Raw genomic sequence first — 16,196 nt, forward strand, 5'->3', positions numbered from 1 at the left:
GAGGATACCAGGGAAAATGAGGCTCGAGTATTGTATGTATAATCTGTCAATGCCCTCCATGCCCCCATTAAGATCTCAGGCTGTCTTGGCCTTCAGGCAGATCCAGCCCCCCTATTTTTCTGTTGTTGCTGCTGCTGTTTTTTTTTTTTTTTCCACTCCCCTGATCCCATCAATAATATGTGTACTCCTTCCTTCTGGGTCCTGTCCTCAAAGGTAACTGCTAAATATCTGACAAATGAATCGCTAAAGCCTTCAGGGCTCCTGATGAGAGAATGGGCTCCCACTTAGCATGAAGGGCAGGGGGCAGCACCTCACTTAGAGATATGATGCATAAGTACAGAGGGAGGTATTGAACCGCCTGTTGTCAGGAGCAGAAGGGACCCTGAGGTCATCTGGTTCACTAGATCCCAAACCTGGCTGCACAATGAAATTACCAGGAATGCTGTTGAAATACAGATACAGTGTGGTTCCTAATCCTCAGAGTCTGATTCAGTAAGTCTGAGATGAGGACTTAATTATCTGCATATTATTAACAGTACCACTGGTGATTTTGATGAGGAACCTAGTTAGGGAAACCACTCAAACTGACTTCCTCATTTTATGGGTAGCCAGCTGAGTCACCGAAGGGATGATGACTTGCCCCGGGTCACATAGCAAGTCATGGCAGAATTGGAAATGGAACTCGGAGTTTTTTCTCCGCTGTATTGGTGGTGGGACGATCTGACATTATTAGTGTGGGAGGAAGGACCTTAAATTTCACTGTACAAGCTGCTGCTCACTCTGCCTAGAGGTAGAGGATAGAGGGCATCTTAAAGGTTGTTTCTCCTTATAATAAGCAGTACATTTACTTCAGAGTTTGGAAGTGAATCAACAAAATACCCATCAAGATGAGTAGGACAAGAAGAACTCGCCAATATCTTTGACGATGTCTATCCATGGAAAGCCAAGTGAAATAATGGAGGTAATTATCCACCTATTTTGTTCGAACACTTTGACCGAAAATCTCCTGGTAACTGAGGGAAAATAGGAGCTTTTAAAAATTGTTGTCTCAAGTAGGCTGAATGACATCAACTCCCACTTCACTTTTCTTTTTCTGTGGAGATGCTCTCCCAGATGCCTGTCTCCTGGGGGTAGCAGCTTTCCACAGACAAAATGTCGACAGCTTTGGGAAGTATGGAGGGAGAAGGGAAACATTAAGTGAAATGGGATGTCAGGTCAGGCTGCGTTGGTTTTGATGTAGTCACCTGTCCTTTCAAGATAACCTTTTGGATCCTAGATCTGTTGTAGCTGGGGCCTTGGGACAAGTCCCGGCAGCCTTCAAGCCACAAGCTTATCATTTTGGCATAATTCAAGGCAGCCTCCTTGAAAGGCTCCACGATGGCAGCTGCTCCATTAGCAACTGGATGAAAACAATGCCAAATCTCTTTATTTAAAATTAGACACTTCCTATTTTGGTTCCTAAATGGCAAATTTATCTGGTCTCTGCCTCCAGTCTTCTGTGTCCAAAGCTGCCTTAATGTGAGGTATTTCAGCAGCAATCAGCAAGTGTCTGCCTATTTATAAGCAACAGAGCTGCCATGGGTCACTGCACTTGTATCTCTGAGCAGGAGAAGTCAGGGGGCCCATTGGAAAGGAAAAATGCTGTGGCCTCCGACAGTGAACCTTGGCGTGGGTTAGGGAAGACAGTTCAAGTGCACCAGAGAATGGAGCTGTAATGAGTTCAGTTGTGTATCACTGGCATGGAAGTCAGCAGTCCCAAGATCTAGGAAGAGTTTGGTCACCACTAATTTGCTACATGACCCTGGGCAAGAGTTGCCCCTTCTTGGGCCTTAGCCTCAACATTTCTGGGGAAAAGGATGCACAGTTTAATGCATGGTGCCATTTACTGTGACAACCAGCCTGCCATCAAAATATAAAGCTGAATCTTTATCTCACTCCTTATTCCAAAATATAATCCAATTAGGTCAGATTTAGATGTTAAAAAGAGAACCATTGAAAGATTAGAAGAAGGCATAAGAGAATATTGAGGTAGGGAGTCTTTGCAAAGCAACAAGAAACTGAATGACAGATTTGACTATGCAAAATTTTAACAACTTGAGTATGGTGAAAGATATCTCATGCAAAGTGGAAAGACAACATATAAACCAGGATAAAGTCACAACATAAAAGGAAGACAATGGTTTATTATTCAGAATACTCCAACAGCTCCATTTGTAAGAGGTGTGTTATTTTCTTTACAGTACTTACCATGATTTGTAATGACATGATTTAGCGATTTGCTTTTCTGTCATTTCCTCTGCTTACATGTTAGCTTCATGAAAGCTCAGGCTTTGCTTACTCACTGTTATATTTCTAGTGCTAGACTGGTGCCTGGCATACAGTAGATACTCAGTAAATACTTGCTGAAGGAATGAATAAGTGAGCTTCTATAGATCAGTGAGAAAATGATGAACAATTCACTAGCAAAATGCTCAAAGAATAATGAACAGGCAATTCACAGAGGAAACCCAAAGGGCCTATGCCCTATTAAAAGGAATATCAATCAGTAATAATTAAGAAATGCAAATTAAAACAATATTGCGATGATTGAGATGTCAGTTTTTTCCTCTCAAATTGGCAAACATTTAAAAGGTCACGAAAACCCAGGGTTTGTGAGAATGTGGTGAAACAGGGACACTCATTCACTCTTGATGCACACCTGGAGGACAACTGGAAATGTTATTTGAGTCAGCAAGTCCTCTCTTAGGAGTTTATCTTTGCAAAATGCTTCATGTATAAGGATGTTCATTTAAACATTATTTGTAAATAGGAACAAATTGAAAAAACTAAATGACCTCGGTGAAGGACTGGTTAAATCATCTATAACACATCCCAGTAATGACATACTAAGCATTACTATGCTAATGATTAAGAGTTTGAGCCTTGGTTAGACTGCCTAGGTTTGACTTCCTCCTCTAGCTTTTATGAGCTATGCGACCTCGACCAAGTTTCTAACCTCTCTGTGCCTTTTCTCATCTGTAAAATGGGAAAAATAACCATTCATGAAGTTGTGAAGAGTAAATGAGATAATTCATGTGAAATATTCAGATAGGACCTGGCACAGAGCATTTAATAATTGCTACCCATTACTATTCCAACTACTAGTATAATAACGACAATGACGATGTAGCTCAGCTAGGTCTTTAAATACTGATGTGCAATGACATCTCCAATATAGTATTGTGATAAAAGCAAGTTGCAGAAGAGTAAGTATAGTAGCATCTGATTTTTGCTAAGGGTATTATGTGTTACACGTACGGGAAAAGACTGGAAGGATAGACAGACTGTCAACACTGCGGAGTAGAATAGGAGAGGTAGATTTTCCCTTGAGCAATAATTAGAGTTGTTTGAAACAAGCATGTGTTACTTTTATAATAAACAAAAGATGTAAAGGGGGAAAAAAGCTCCATTTGGAATTCCGAGGACAGTTAATCCCACCAGGCTTCACATCCCCCAGTTCTTGGCCACAGCCCAAACGTTAAGCCTCCCTGCTTGTCATCTGTCCTCTCCCATACCATCCTCATACTGCGCAGTGCTCCCATCCCCGCCACCCCGACTCATCCACCTCCCCACTACCGCCCTCTCTCACTCTTCTCAGTACCCTCTGGAAGCCCCCACCTTGCAGTAAACAATTCCCCCTACACCCTGGATAAATTTTACAGAACACTATTGTCTACCTCCGGGCCTGGAAGTGCTGAAACCTGAGTCTCCACGGCGGATCTCACGGCTTTGCCACCAGCGCCCTCTAGTGGACACTGTCCACACTCCCACACTACAGGCACCCTAGGGCTGGGAGGTGGGGTCTGTGCTCTAGCTTCCCCTATTTGCTTCCAGGCTGTTAGTCCTCCGTCCTCAGCCAAGAACTCCTCCTTCTCATGCCATCTGGCTACTTCTCTCCTCGTTGACGCTTCTTTATAACCATCCCTTCCTGGTCAGCCCCCCTACCCCCACATTCAAAGAAGAATTCGACATCTGGCTCACTGTCTTCTTCTCCATCCCAAGTCCTGACATCATTCTGGGTGAGTTGGACATCCGTGATCCATGTACAGGACACACTCTCATCCTAGCCTTACCATGCTTCATCATCAGTCAGAACCCCCTACCATCTACACCTTGCTGGCTGGCCTCAATGCTCTTCTTTTTACTTCAGGAGGCTCTCCAGGTTTCTGAGACCCCTCCATCCATTTCTTCCATCCCATCAGCCCCTTTCACCTTACTACCTTCCCTCTCCACCCTCGAAAATGATGATGATAAGAATAACAACGAATATGTGTATGCCAGGCATATACTACCCATCTTATGACATCATTTCAATAATCTCGTGTTATCCTCACAATAACTTTATGAGGAAGGTACTCTCGTGGTTTTCCTTTTAATGAGGTGACTGAGGCTCAGAGAGGTTGAATGACTTACCCAAAGTCCCACAGCACAGATGAGATTTGAAGTAAGGTCTGTTTGCTTTCGGAATCTTGTGTATATCCCCAACTCCCTTGCCCTGTGTCTTTCTGCTGCATCCATGAGGCAAAATCCCAAGTCTGGATAAATTTAACTGACAGTTTCCTCCTCTGTGCTTATGCCCAGATTGAGGAACATTGCTGGAGAAAATCCCATCACTTTGTTGGTTAGTCCCACCAGAAAGTCATAGTTTCCAACCTCAGCGGGGCCCTCGACTCAGCTAAACAATCCTTCTAACTAACTGTCCTGACAATAGCACTTGCAAACTTTCTCCATAGCCCTCTGGAGTCAGACTGTCTGAGTTAGAGTCTGCCTTGGCCACATCCATGCTCCATACCATGCCAGCCTTTAAGAAAGGGTGAAGTGGAGGAAAAAGGATGAGGGGAAAGGGGAAGTGACGTGTATTGAGTGTCTTCTAGGTACCAGCCACTGTGCCAGGTGCTTTGCATGCAGTATTTCATTTCATCCTGCCAGCAGCTCTGCAAGGTCAATACTCTTGTTATTTTTGCTTTACAGAGGAGGAAGCTGAGGCACAGACAGGTTAAGTCACTCACTAACGTGACACAATTTGTACGTGGAGAAGCCATCTCATTCGTTTAGACCTTCCTTATCTTGATGAATTATTGTGACAAGCTGCTAAATGGCTAAATGGCTCCACCGTTACCTGTCTCACGCCCGACAATCTACCTTCCATTCTGTTGCTGGGACAATCTTTCTAAAATGCACACTTGACTGTGCTACTACTCTGCTTAAAGTCCTTCCAGAGCTTCCCCTCAGTCTTCAGAATGCAACAGAAACCTTTGATCTCAATGGTTTGGCCCCCTCCTTCCTTTCTCACTGCATCCACTACCACTTGCCCATGCAGTCACACAGAACTATTTTTGGTCACCTGATGACACCTTGCTTTCTTCTGAAGAAAGAAGAAAGCGTGTATATATATATACATATATATATATATTCTGCCTCCCCATCCTCCACACCCTTTCCCGTGCACCTTAAATGCTCCTCTTCTGTGCTTTCTCAGCATTCATGTTTATCTCAGTGTGTTATAATTTCCTGCTGTTTTGTCTGTTTCCCCCATTAAACTGGAAGCAGCTTGAGAACTGGGATTGTGCCTTAGTCATCTCTGTACTCCCCAGGGCCGTAGCACCAGAGCCATGGTTAAATCTATGTTAGCTGAATGACTGAATGAATGAATGAATGGAGTGAATGAGAGAAGAAAAAGCTCTCACTTGGAAAGTTTAGTGACATGAGCTCTATGGTATCTGATTCTTGGCTGAAGCTGCTGCAGTTTTTCCCTATGACTACAGTGCTATAAAAATATGTCTGCACGTGGATAAAGACTGGAAGAGAACTTTCCACACAAAATTAAGAGTTGTGTTAGAGTGGTGAGTGATGGATGCTTTTTTTCCCCATTTTCAAAATGTTCTTTAGTACTGCTTTTGGATTGTTTTGGCAATGTAGCAGACATTGTAGAAATGGAATCTGGGGCTCCCATGGAGGAACCGACAACCAATATGTATTGATGTCCAACGTACTCTGCTGGGTTCTGGGTGCTGTGGGGAGACGGGTGGGTAAAGGTGACTCATTCTGACTCAGGTTTGCATGGTCAGGAATCTTGCCAATTAGGTTGGATTTGCTGGAATAAAATGAGAACTTTCAAGAATTTTCCAGGCTCCTGGGTTGAGGTATTTATTTTCTCCCAAAGCTGGGCCGCAAACAAAGATGGCTTTTGTTTGCAGTAAAATACTCATTCCTTCAATTTTGTCCTGCAAAGTGACTTCTACAGCTTTGGGAGTCAGGTTTGCTGAGTGGGGAAACTGATTGTCCATACTTCGGTGGTTTAGAAATGACCAAAAATGTTTGCCTTTTCTGGCTCTTGAATAAAATGTTTAGGAATTTCATTGGCAAAATGATGACATTGTTTCTTTACTGCTGCAAGATTTCCGAAACTATATATTGTGTGTTAACCCAGAAGAGGCAAAAAATGGGAAGCAGACTCAGACGATGAATACTCTGCCTTAATTGGGTGCTTACTCACTCTGCCGTGGCAAGGCACTATGTTCTGGACTTTGGAGATATCTCATTTAAAACTCTCAACAGCCTGTGGGGAAGGGACTGTTATTGTTCGCATGGTAGAGATGGTCAAACTGAGTTTCATAGAGGCTCAACTCTGAAATCATGAGACCAGGATCTGAAGCCAAGTTCAGCTGGTTCCATGGGCATGTGCTAACCATTTGGCAACAGTGCCTCTAGACTAGTCTGGCTACAAAGGGACAGAGGTATGTATTTATTTTGACTTAACAAACAGTTGTTTAGTGTTTACCATGTCCTGGGCACATGATAACTGCTTTACAAATGTTAGATTATTTACTCCTCATAGACAACCCTGTGAGGAGGTACTATTATTAATATCATATGACAGGTGAGAAAATGGGGGCACAGGGGTGTTAAATCACTTGCCTGCGGTCAGTCAGACTAGCATGTGACAAAGCCAGAGTTACAATCCAAGTGGCCATGTTCAGGTGTGTGGCCCATTACCTTGACTCTGTGCTGGTTAGCATGCTACCCCCTGTGCCCTGTCTACATAGCTCTGGCTCAGAAACACTGAAAACATGGGCCTCTTTTTGTGGTTTTGTAACAGATTTATACTTTTTAAAGTATTGTCCACCACTAAAGCTCTACGTTCTGCTTCTAAGGGTCCTGTGGGGCTGGTGGGAAGAGTGAATACATACTCCTGCCCTTCTATAGCAAGAGTAGCTTAGAGGCAAGGTTGCCCAGTGGTTAAAGCATGCCCATGGTGCCAGCTGAACTCACCTTCAAATCCTGGCCTCATTATTTCAGAGCTGAACCTCTCTGAACGTCTGTATCACTATCTTTGCTAAAGGAAGAGGAAGCTTTCTCCCGATATCTTCATTTACTTCCAGTTTTCGGTTTTGTGGGGAGAGCTGGGTTTCCTCCACAGCTAGATGCTGGTGGCAAAGGGCTTTTGGACTGTCACCACTTTTCATTCAACAGATAATTCAGGATAGCACCCTTCAAAGGCAGTCTGTTTGGGGTCACCAGGAACAGACAGAGTGCTCTTCTCTACCGCAGTCATCCCACCTAGTCCCATCTATCCTTCCCTACTCTGAGTCCCTCCTCTTGGCGCTGCCTCATTCCCCAGAGCCAGGCCTAGACAATGGTGGCTGCTCAGCTCGGAGGGAGCGGGGATGAAGAGGCAGCAGGCCCAACCCACCAGCTTGAAAGCTTCATTTGACAAGGGAGGAGGCACATCTGGTTTGGGTTTTCAATTCAATTCAACAATGATTTATTGTGAGTCTGCCAGCTGCAGAGGTTCTGGGCTAGGCTAGGCAGCAAGAGATGTAAAGATAAGTAAAATACTGTCTGTGCCCTTAAAGGAGTTTTCTAGGTTGTAGGGGTGTGTAGACCCAAATGAGCATTTTTTTTAATGTGATAAGCCCTGTGCTTAGTAGTTTGCCTTGCCTACATTATTATGTCTTTGCATCTTCCCAGCAGGTTTTGTGATGGAGGTGGGTAAACTATTATCCCTTCATTTGACACACATGAGGAAACAGAGCCTCAGAGAGGAAGAGACTGGCCCAAGGTCACATGGTTAAGAAGTGACCAAACCAGTTCTGGAACTATTACATTCTTCTGCTTCCCAGAGATGATGAAGATTATGATGATGACAAAAAACACTGAGCTCTGGAGGCCGAGTCTTGTGCTATGTGGGCTGCAGATATTATTTTATTGGCGACTTCCAACATCCCATTGAGGCTGATGTTGTTATCCCTTTTTCTAGAAGAGAAAATGGAGGTAGCCTTGGGAAGTGATGGAGTTGGAATTTGAAACCAGGTCATTCCAGTCCACCAGCCTGTACCATAAAAGAGGTAGACACGGGGTGCTATGTTCAGGGGCAAGAGCAATGAATTGCGCCTGGAAAGGCTTCATGCCAGAGATGGCATTTACATTTGGCCTTGAAAGGTGAGATGGGGTTATGCTTGGTACAGCTGAGAGAGAGGGTATCCCAGTCAGAAGGGATAATCTGAGCAAAAAACCCAAAGAGGTGACCTGTGGAGCATTTTGATTGAGAGGTTGTAGGTTCATCCAGCATGCAGGCTGGGGACTCTGTGTGTAGAGGAACAATGTGAAGGAAACCAGAGATACACCTGATGGTCTTCCACATTTTTGTCAAGTTGAGGTTCTTATTAAGAGCAGGTACTCTGCCCCAAAGGCTTTTAAATGATACTATCTTGCAACCCACACGCTCGAGACTCTCACTGTGTAAATACTACTGCGCTGAGAGCTGCAGTGAATACAAAAGAAAACAACTCAATTCCTCAAGTGTGTGCCGAAGGCCCCCGTGTGGCTGAGGAGGCAAGATACACACCATCAGGAAAAGCAGCAGCTAGCACAGGCAGCTTGCGATGAGGGCCAAATGAGTTTTCCCAGCCTCACATTTCAAGGAACATGAACGAGAGGAAGGCAGGCAAGCTTAAGGCTGGGTGGGGCAATCAGTGTAGCTGGCGTCAAGGGCTCTGGCGAGGCTTCCCTTCCCCAAACTGCCGCGGTCCCCAACCATGTCTTGACCTCCCAGAGTTTGTTAGGGAAGATGGGACCTTATGGGATCAGAGACAGCCCATGGGAGCTGGGAAACCGAGCCGAGTACCTGATATTCCTGATCCTCCAATTTTCTACACTTAGTCTCATTTCCTGGCAGCTCCTCCAGCTGCTGAATTGTATGTGTATGTGTGAGCCGTATTTTAAATTAAGCAGTGAGTTCTTTCAGCTCATCATAAACATGCTAAAAAGCTTCAGCCACGGCCTGAGCCCACCCCCGCCCTTTATACACACAGGCAGCAGCTGGGGCCACTCGACCCCATACTCTAATGTGCATTGCCTATGACTCACCAACAAAAACGACTGTATGTTTCAGTCTCCCTGGGTAGCTGATTCCTAGTTGTGGTGGGAAATCTCAGTCCGATTTGGAAGGCAAAGGGCCTCAGCCCCGCCCTACCGACTGTGAATTCTACAACATATGGAGCGCCTACCTTGTGCAAGGCATTGTGGGTAAGTCCATTCATCTCTCTGGGCTCTCCATTTCCTCAGCTTCAAAATGCATGTACTAATCCTGCTGGCTTTACCTCCCTCCCAGGGCTGTGTGTCTTAGTCACACTGGTCTTTCCATTTCTGGAGCATTCTCAAAGTCTTTTCCTGCCCCAGGGCCTTTGCATGTGCTCCTACCTGGACTGCCCTTCCTCTTGCTTTTGGCATGGGAGGCTCCTTCCTAACCTTTTAGTCTCAGCTTAATGTTACCTCCTGAGATGAGCCTTCTCTGACCACCCACAGTTAGATGCCTCCTGTTCCTCCCTTACATGTCTTTTATTAGCAATGCTTCCTTAACCCCACTTACTGCTCTGGGTAATTATGTCTATTTATATTTGTCTTTTTATGGTATGTCTCTCCCACTGGAATGTAAGCTCCAAGAGGACAGGGACCTTGTCTGTGTCACTCAGCAATGTGTCCCTCTCCTCTAGAGTGGTGCTTGGCACATAGTAGGCTGACATAAGCAAAACCATCTGGAAAATATTTTCTTCCTGAGGTTCTTGCCAGACATATGGTTGCTGAGGGAAAAATTATGGCAGAACTGTGTCATTCCATAGGAAAAAAATTCAGGCTAAAAGGGAAGAGTTTGTTGAAAACAGTTCTGTTTTAGAAACCAGTCCTTCGAGTCTCATCGCCAGACACAGTCTTATGAAATTAAACAAAGAAATAAAAAGCATAAAAGCTAAGTTTTTATTGGGTATTTACTATGTGCCAGGAACTGTTCTAAGTGCTCTACACAGATTATCTCATTTAATCCTCATAATAACCCAATGACGTCAACTCTATTATTAGCTCCATTTAACAGATGAAGGAATTGAGGCTCTGGGATGTTAAGTAAAGTGCCCAGGGTCACACAGCTAGCAAGAGGCAGAACCAAAAGTTAACCCAAGGCAGTCTGAGTCCAAGTCCACAAACTAAATCATCCATGTCACCTGCAGCCCCCACTTCATGTTACCCCACACCTCCCATGCCACCCCCAGGCACAACTCTACTACAGCACCGGCCACATTGCAGAACAGGGGTTTGTTCACTTGTCTGTCCTTCCTACGAGGAGATCCTCAAGTGCAGAGACTGGATCTTCTTCATTTTTGCTTCCCCTGTGCCTGGAAGAGAGCTTGTTCTGGAATAGCTACCAAGGAATATTCGTTGAATGAGCAAATTAGTGAGGGAGTCAGTGGATCCATATTCCTCAATAATTTTCAGGCTTCAGGCTTATGGGCTCATGTGTATTTCCCTGGTCAGGCATAACATTGGGCACAAGGGTATTCTTGTGCAAGAGGTCCCTCTCACCACAGGGTACAAGGAGGACTAGCTCTGACTGGGAAAACCAAAGCAGTGTTCCACAGAGCAAGGCGCTTGATCCCAAAGGTTTCATTTTGTCATCAGTCTAAAAAGTAGCTGGACCTGTTTAGGACTTAAACAAACTTTCAGTGTTCCAATCCCATCTCAAATCCTTTGCAGAATGAGGCAGGGTGTGGGGAGGTGGTGGTGGGGCAGTTACAAATAAACAAATACCCACAAACCGGCTGGTTTTTTAAACAGAATTTGCTTCAGTCATTGCTGCACCACATTTTCCCAACTGGCCTCCGTCGTGAGAACAAGTGGGAACTTTCATACTGAATGGCTTTATTTTTATTCCGACCAGATGAATGGCAGGAGTTTTGGCTCGGGAAGCAGGTTTCCGATCCTCAGCACACAGTTTGCTGCCCTACTGTGCCCCGTCCATCACACACGGCACCCTGCACAACATACCCAGTCATTGCATCTGCTGCCTCAGCCCTTGAAAATAATTGGGTCATTGTTTTATTACACCAGCGAGAGAGCTGCAAGCCTGTTAGCATTATGTCATTGATATTTGCGTGAAAAGGCAATCATGATATGCTGGTCATTTAACACAGCTGGGAATGCAGTTGTGTTGTCATTGTTTAAGGTTTTCATCCAGCCCCTCTGACTTTGTTGCACAGCCCAGCCAGTGTAAATGGATCGCTCTGATGTATGTCACCTTTAAAATGCTTTCTAGCCCTTCAAGGGACTAAGCAGGATTTAACTCTTTTCATGCACTTGGACTTTGCTGCTTGTAGGCACAGCAGTCTGAAGGTGAGAGATGCTTGCTTTTCATGTGTGTGGGAGTTGTACACCCTAGTGGCAGGATGCTGCAATACAGTGTCATTTGTTCACTAACTGCTGATCAGAGCCAAGGACAATTTTGGCTCAAGAACAAATGAGACCTAATGTCTGTGAGGGAAGACTATGTAGATAAGACACGGGTCAGAGTTGCGTTGCGACTTGTGTTGTGTGCTAGTTTCAGTGGGACTTGTGCTTTCATTGCAATTGTCACTATGCTTAAGCAGGGGTCTCTGCTAAGTAAATTCAAGCATATTTGCATTTATCGACAGGTATTACTGATGGCAGAAAATCTTATTTCCACATAAGGCAATGAGTAACATTGATTATAGAAGTGTAAACAAAGCTCAAATTCATCCGCCATTTTATCTATTGCAACTCATCGATCCTCTTCTACTGGCACGCTAGCTTGAGTTTTATGGCATATGGCCATTAAAGTATTCTTCAGAGGAATCTGTTGTAGACACCTGTTCATCCCTCTTCTGGTCCCGGTCCTTGCCAAACCAGCTCTGTGCCTTTGCCAACCACCTTGAGGTATGACAGGAAAAGCTGACTCAATAACGGAGTCAGCTGAAGGGATGCAGTGGCTTAGATGCAAATCACCAAATCCCAGTGGCCATGGCTATAAGGAACACAGATTCCTGAAGTTTCCTTGGCAACTAGCTCCAACTGCTTTGCCTTCTTGGTGCTTTGGTATTTGTGTTGTTCTAAGTTCCCAGTTTTGATCTGTTTTTGCCTTATGGCTGCAGCTTCCCTTTCTGGAAAATGGGGCTCTTGCTGGGATCAAATGAGAGAACACACCCAGACTTGGCATAGTGCCTGGCACAGAGTAAGTGCTCAACAAATCGCACCTGTTGTCTCTTTTTCCCTGTCCAGGTTTCTTCTGGTTCTGTTCTCTGTACCTCCAGTATTGGCCCAGAACCAGGATGTCTTCCCTCCCCTGACTGGCAAGTCAGATTACCTGGCCCTCAGACAAGCTGGGCTCCCTTTCCTGGCAGCCTTTTGTTGTCCTTACCTGTTGCCATGTGCCACTCACTATAACCACAGGCAGACCTCTGCCAGTTGCTGACATTAACCTATTGAATCCTGGCAGAGAAGAATGAGTTTGCAGATTGGAATTTGCACGTCTGGGCCAGATACGAGACCAGGAGGCAAAGCCATATTTGCCTGTCCTCCCCAGTTGTGAGCAAATCACCCACATTCTGGTTAAAACCAGATGTTTCACACCCATGACTGCAATGCCACACATCAAACAGTTGCTTACAAAGAACACAAAGTGGTTTTCACCTCAGAAATGTAACCTGCTGGTCACTTCTCAAATTTCCTAGCAGCAACTACCATGCCTGGGTATTTTTCCCTTAAAAATGACAACCGTGTTGGGTCTCCTGTAGGGACTTTAATTTGGAAGCCCCGGGAGAACTTATATGCTCTTTCCAAGAAGGTCTCTGATGGCTTTAATTCACATAGAGTTAATATATTGGAAAAGATAAGAGATCTTCCCCAAACTCACTTGCTCCTTGAAAATGCTATTCAGTTGCCTTGGCGAACAGCCAATCCAAACATTAAAAAAGAGATAGAGAATGCAGGAATCCTAAATGCTATTCTCAGTACATGTCCAAACAAGAACTGGGGGCTGAGGGGCAAAGAACAGAAAGAGGAGAAAAGACAGCTTTTGTAGCCTAGGCCATGAGTTGATCCCACCCCATCATGTCCTGTACCCTCCACGCTCAGAAAGAAGAAAGAGGAGGCTGGGCACGGTGTCTCATGCCTGTAATCCCAGCACTTTGGGTGGCCAAGGCAGGCGGATCACCTGAGGTCAGGTGTTGGAGACCAGCCTGGCCAACATGGCGAAACCCTGTCCCTACTAAAAATATAAAAATTAGCCGGGCGTGGTAGCACATGCCTGTAATCCCAGCTCCTCGGGAGGCGGAAGCAGGGGAATTGCTTGAACCTGGGAGGCGGAGGTTGCGGTGAGCTGAGATTGTGCCATTGCACTCCAGCCTAGGCAACAGAGTGAGACTTGGTCTCAAAAAAAAAAAAAAACAGAAAAAGAAAGAGGAAGAAGACAAAGACGAAGACAATGACGAAGATGAAGACGAAGACGAAGAAGAAGAAGAAAGAGGAGAGGAGAGGACAAGAGAAGAGAAGAGAGAAGGGAGAAGGGAGAAGAGAGGAGAAGGAGAAGATGTAGTGGCATCATGGCTTTTCTGCTAGGGTTAATTGCTCAGCCTGAGAGGCTCTCCAGGCTGGCAGGCCACACTAGAGCCAAGAGTGAAGGGTCCATTCAGTAAGGTCATTGCCATAATCAGTTCTCAACCACTTTAACTCAGTTTTTCTGTTGCTGCTTTGTTGGTTAGTGGTGGGTTTGTTTCTACCCATTTGGGAGAAGGGTAGGAAAGGAACTAAGCTGATCAACTATTCCATATGTGTCAGGCCCTGTATTTGTCTTTGCAAACACTTATTCACACTCTGAGGGACTCGCTCAGGTCCAGCAACTGTGTGGCTATGATGTGAAACAGCAGTTTCTCTCTATGCATTCACTGGGAATGGTTTGTACTGATCACGCTATTTTTTCCAGTGCTTTCAATGTTAGATGTTGCATGGTAAGAAACAGGTGGTTAAGTATTGAGACAGTTCTTATTTGGAATTGTCTCTTCCTCCTTCTCCTCTCAGGCAGATGCTAAAGGGTGTCTGTAGTTTTTTTTAATGGCATTTTGCTAAAGATACACTTCCATTAATTCATCAAATAGCTTTTTTGAGACATTATTATGAGTGAGGTGTTGTGCTATGATATGCTTTATATACCATATCTTATTTCATCCTCACCACAAAGCTGTGAGGTAGGTACTATCCTTATCTTAATTTTACAGTCAAGAGACTGAGGCTCAGGAAACATAATGCAAAGTCACACTCAGTTAATAAGTTGAGAGCTAGGCTTCAAACCCAGGTTTATCTGACTCACTTACACTATACTTCCTCCACATAGCACACTGTGGGCCTGTCAGAGCTCTTGAGGGCAAAATTCATTCTTAGAAAAGTTTCCTTACTCCACTTTTTGTTGATAGTTACTACTGCTGCTGTTGCTGCTGCTGCTACTATTACTACTACTGCTACTGTTTCTCCTCCTCTATTTATCCAGAACTGCATTTTTCCAGCACTCCTAGGTTCTTTGAACCCAGTTACCAGTTATAGAGTTTAAACCCAGGCCTGCATGAGTCCATTGCACCCATTCTACTTTTCTGCACTGCTTGTAATGTAACACAGGAGGTAAGGGACATCCATAACTCAGGTAGGTAATTGACTGCAAGCTTAACATTCACTCACCAATCATTTATTGAGCACATATTCGATGAGCAACCTATGGATCCTGCCCTGGAGTTGTTCATAAGAACTTCCAGGCAGACAACTATGGGATGAATACATTTGAATTTATTAAATCTACATGCAAAAAAACCATGCATGTAATTATAAATAGTATATCAGAGTATGTGTAAATGGGGTTCTGTAAAAGGTTTGAAAGAGGCAGGCCTGGTTTAGTAGTGAGACCAAGGAGCAACAAGGCTCTGCCATCAAATAACAACATGAGTGTTGTCCCCTTAATCTCTCTGGGCTTCTGTTTCCAGATCAAGGACCTCAAAATAATAGTCATAGTCACCATTTATTGAGTACTTTACTGTTAACCAGGCAGTACGCTAGGTGATTTTCATTTAGTCTTGACAACCAGTATTGTCACTTTCTCTTTTCTACAGCTGAGGCTCAGAGACATTAGGTAATGTCTAGGTCACACAGCTCTTCAGTGACCAGTTGTTTCTATGTCAGAATCCTCTTATAATCACTGAGTTGTATCGCCTCCCTTGTCTCCTGACCCAACTCCCAAGTCAAGTTTTCTCTACTATGTCACCTGAAAATTAAAATTAAAATCAAGGATAATCTTGTTCAACTGAGCCAAGAGGATAAACATTAGAAATAGCAATCAGTAGGTAGAAATGTTGCCAGGAAGAGCTATACAGAAGCATAGAAAGGCAACCAAGGGAGTTAATGATGGGGGTGTGGCAGGGGTTGCATGTTGATGGGTAATGGAATTCTGGCCAGCTCTTACCTTCTTCCTTCACCTTCCCACTCTGCGATTTCTCAGGCTTCTCTAGAGAGCACAACCCACCTAAAGACAGCCTGTGCTGCCACAGGAGGGCACCAGGCCAGGAATGGCAGGCCTAGGGCAGTGGGGCTCTGGGCTGGGAACCATAAATAACCACTTTAATGAAAACCAGCTTTGGCCAAAAGCCTTGTCATTTCTTAAGAGGTTCTGTGCTTCTTCTAATGACCTAGTTACTTGAGAAAGGCCTAGCCTAATATATACAACAACAATAACAGTTGCCCTATAATGAGTACTTACTATGGGCCAGGGCCTGTGCTAAACACTCACTAATTCATTTAATCCTCACGCAGCCCTACAGGAGCAAGTACTATTA

The 16,196-nt window shown here is 44.6% G+C and overlaps 1 protein-coding gene across 2 annotated transcripts in view; it reads left to right on the plus strand.

Moving 5' to 3' along the window:
* Positions 1–16,196, plus strand: part of RGAG1 (retrotransposon gag domain containing 1) — a 96,930-nt gene that overhangs the window by 50,266 nt on the left and 30,468 nt on the right. Inside the window, exon 2 of one of the 2 annotated variants that reach the window (XM_011951678.1) lies at positions 9,434–9,567. The gene's annotated coding sequence lies outside the window, so the exon portion shown is untranslated. Of the gene's footprint in view, positions 1–9,433; positions 9,568–16,196 lie in introns of those variants that run through there. The other variant, XM_011951677.1, reaches the window with a different exon arrangement.

The sequence above is a fragment of the Colobus angolensis genome, unplaced genomic scaffold (assembly GCF_000951035.1).
Source record: "Colobus angolensis palliatus isolate OR3802 unplaced genomic scaffold, Cang.pa_1.0 Scaffold324, whole genome shotgun sequence".
Classification (NCBI taxonomy): domain Eukaryota; kingdom Metazoa; phylum Chordata; class Mammalia; order Primates; family Cercopithecidae; genus Colobus; species Colobus angolensis.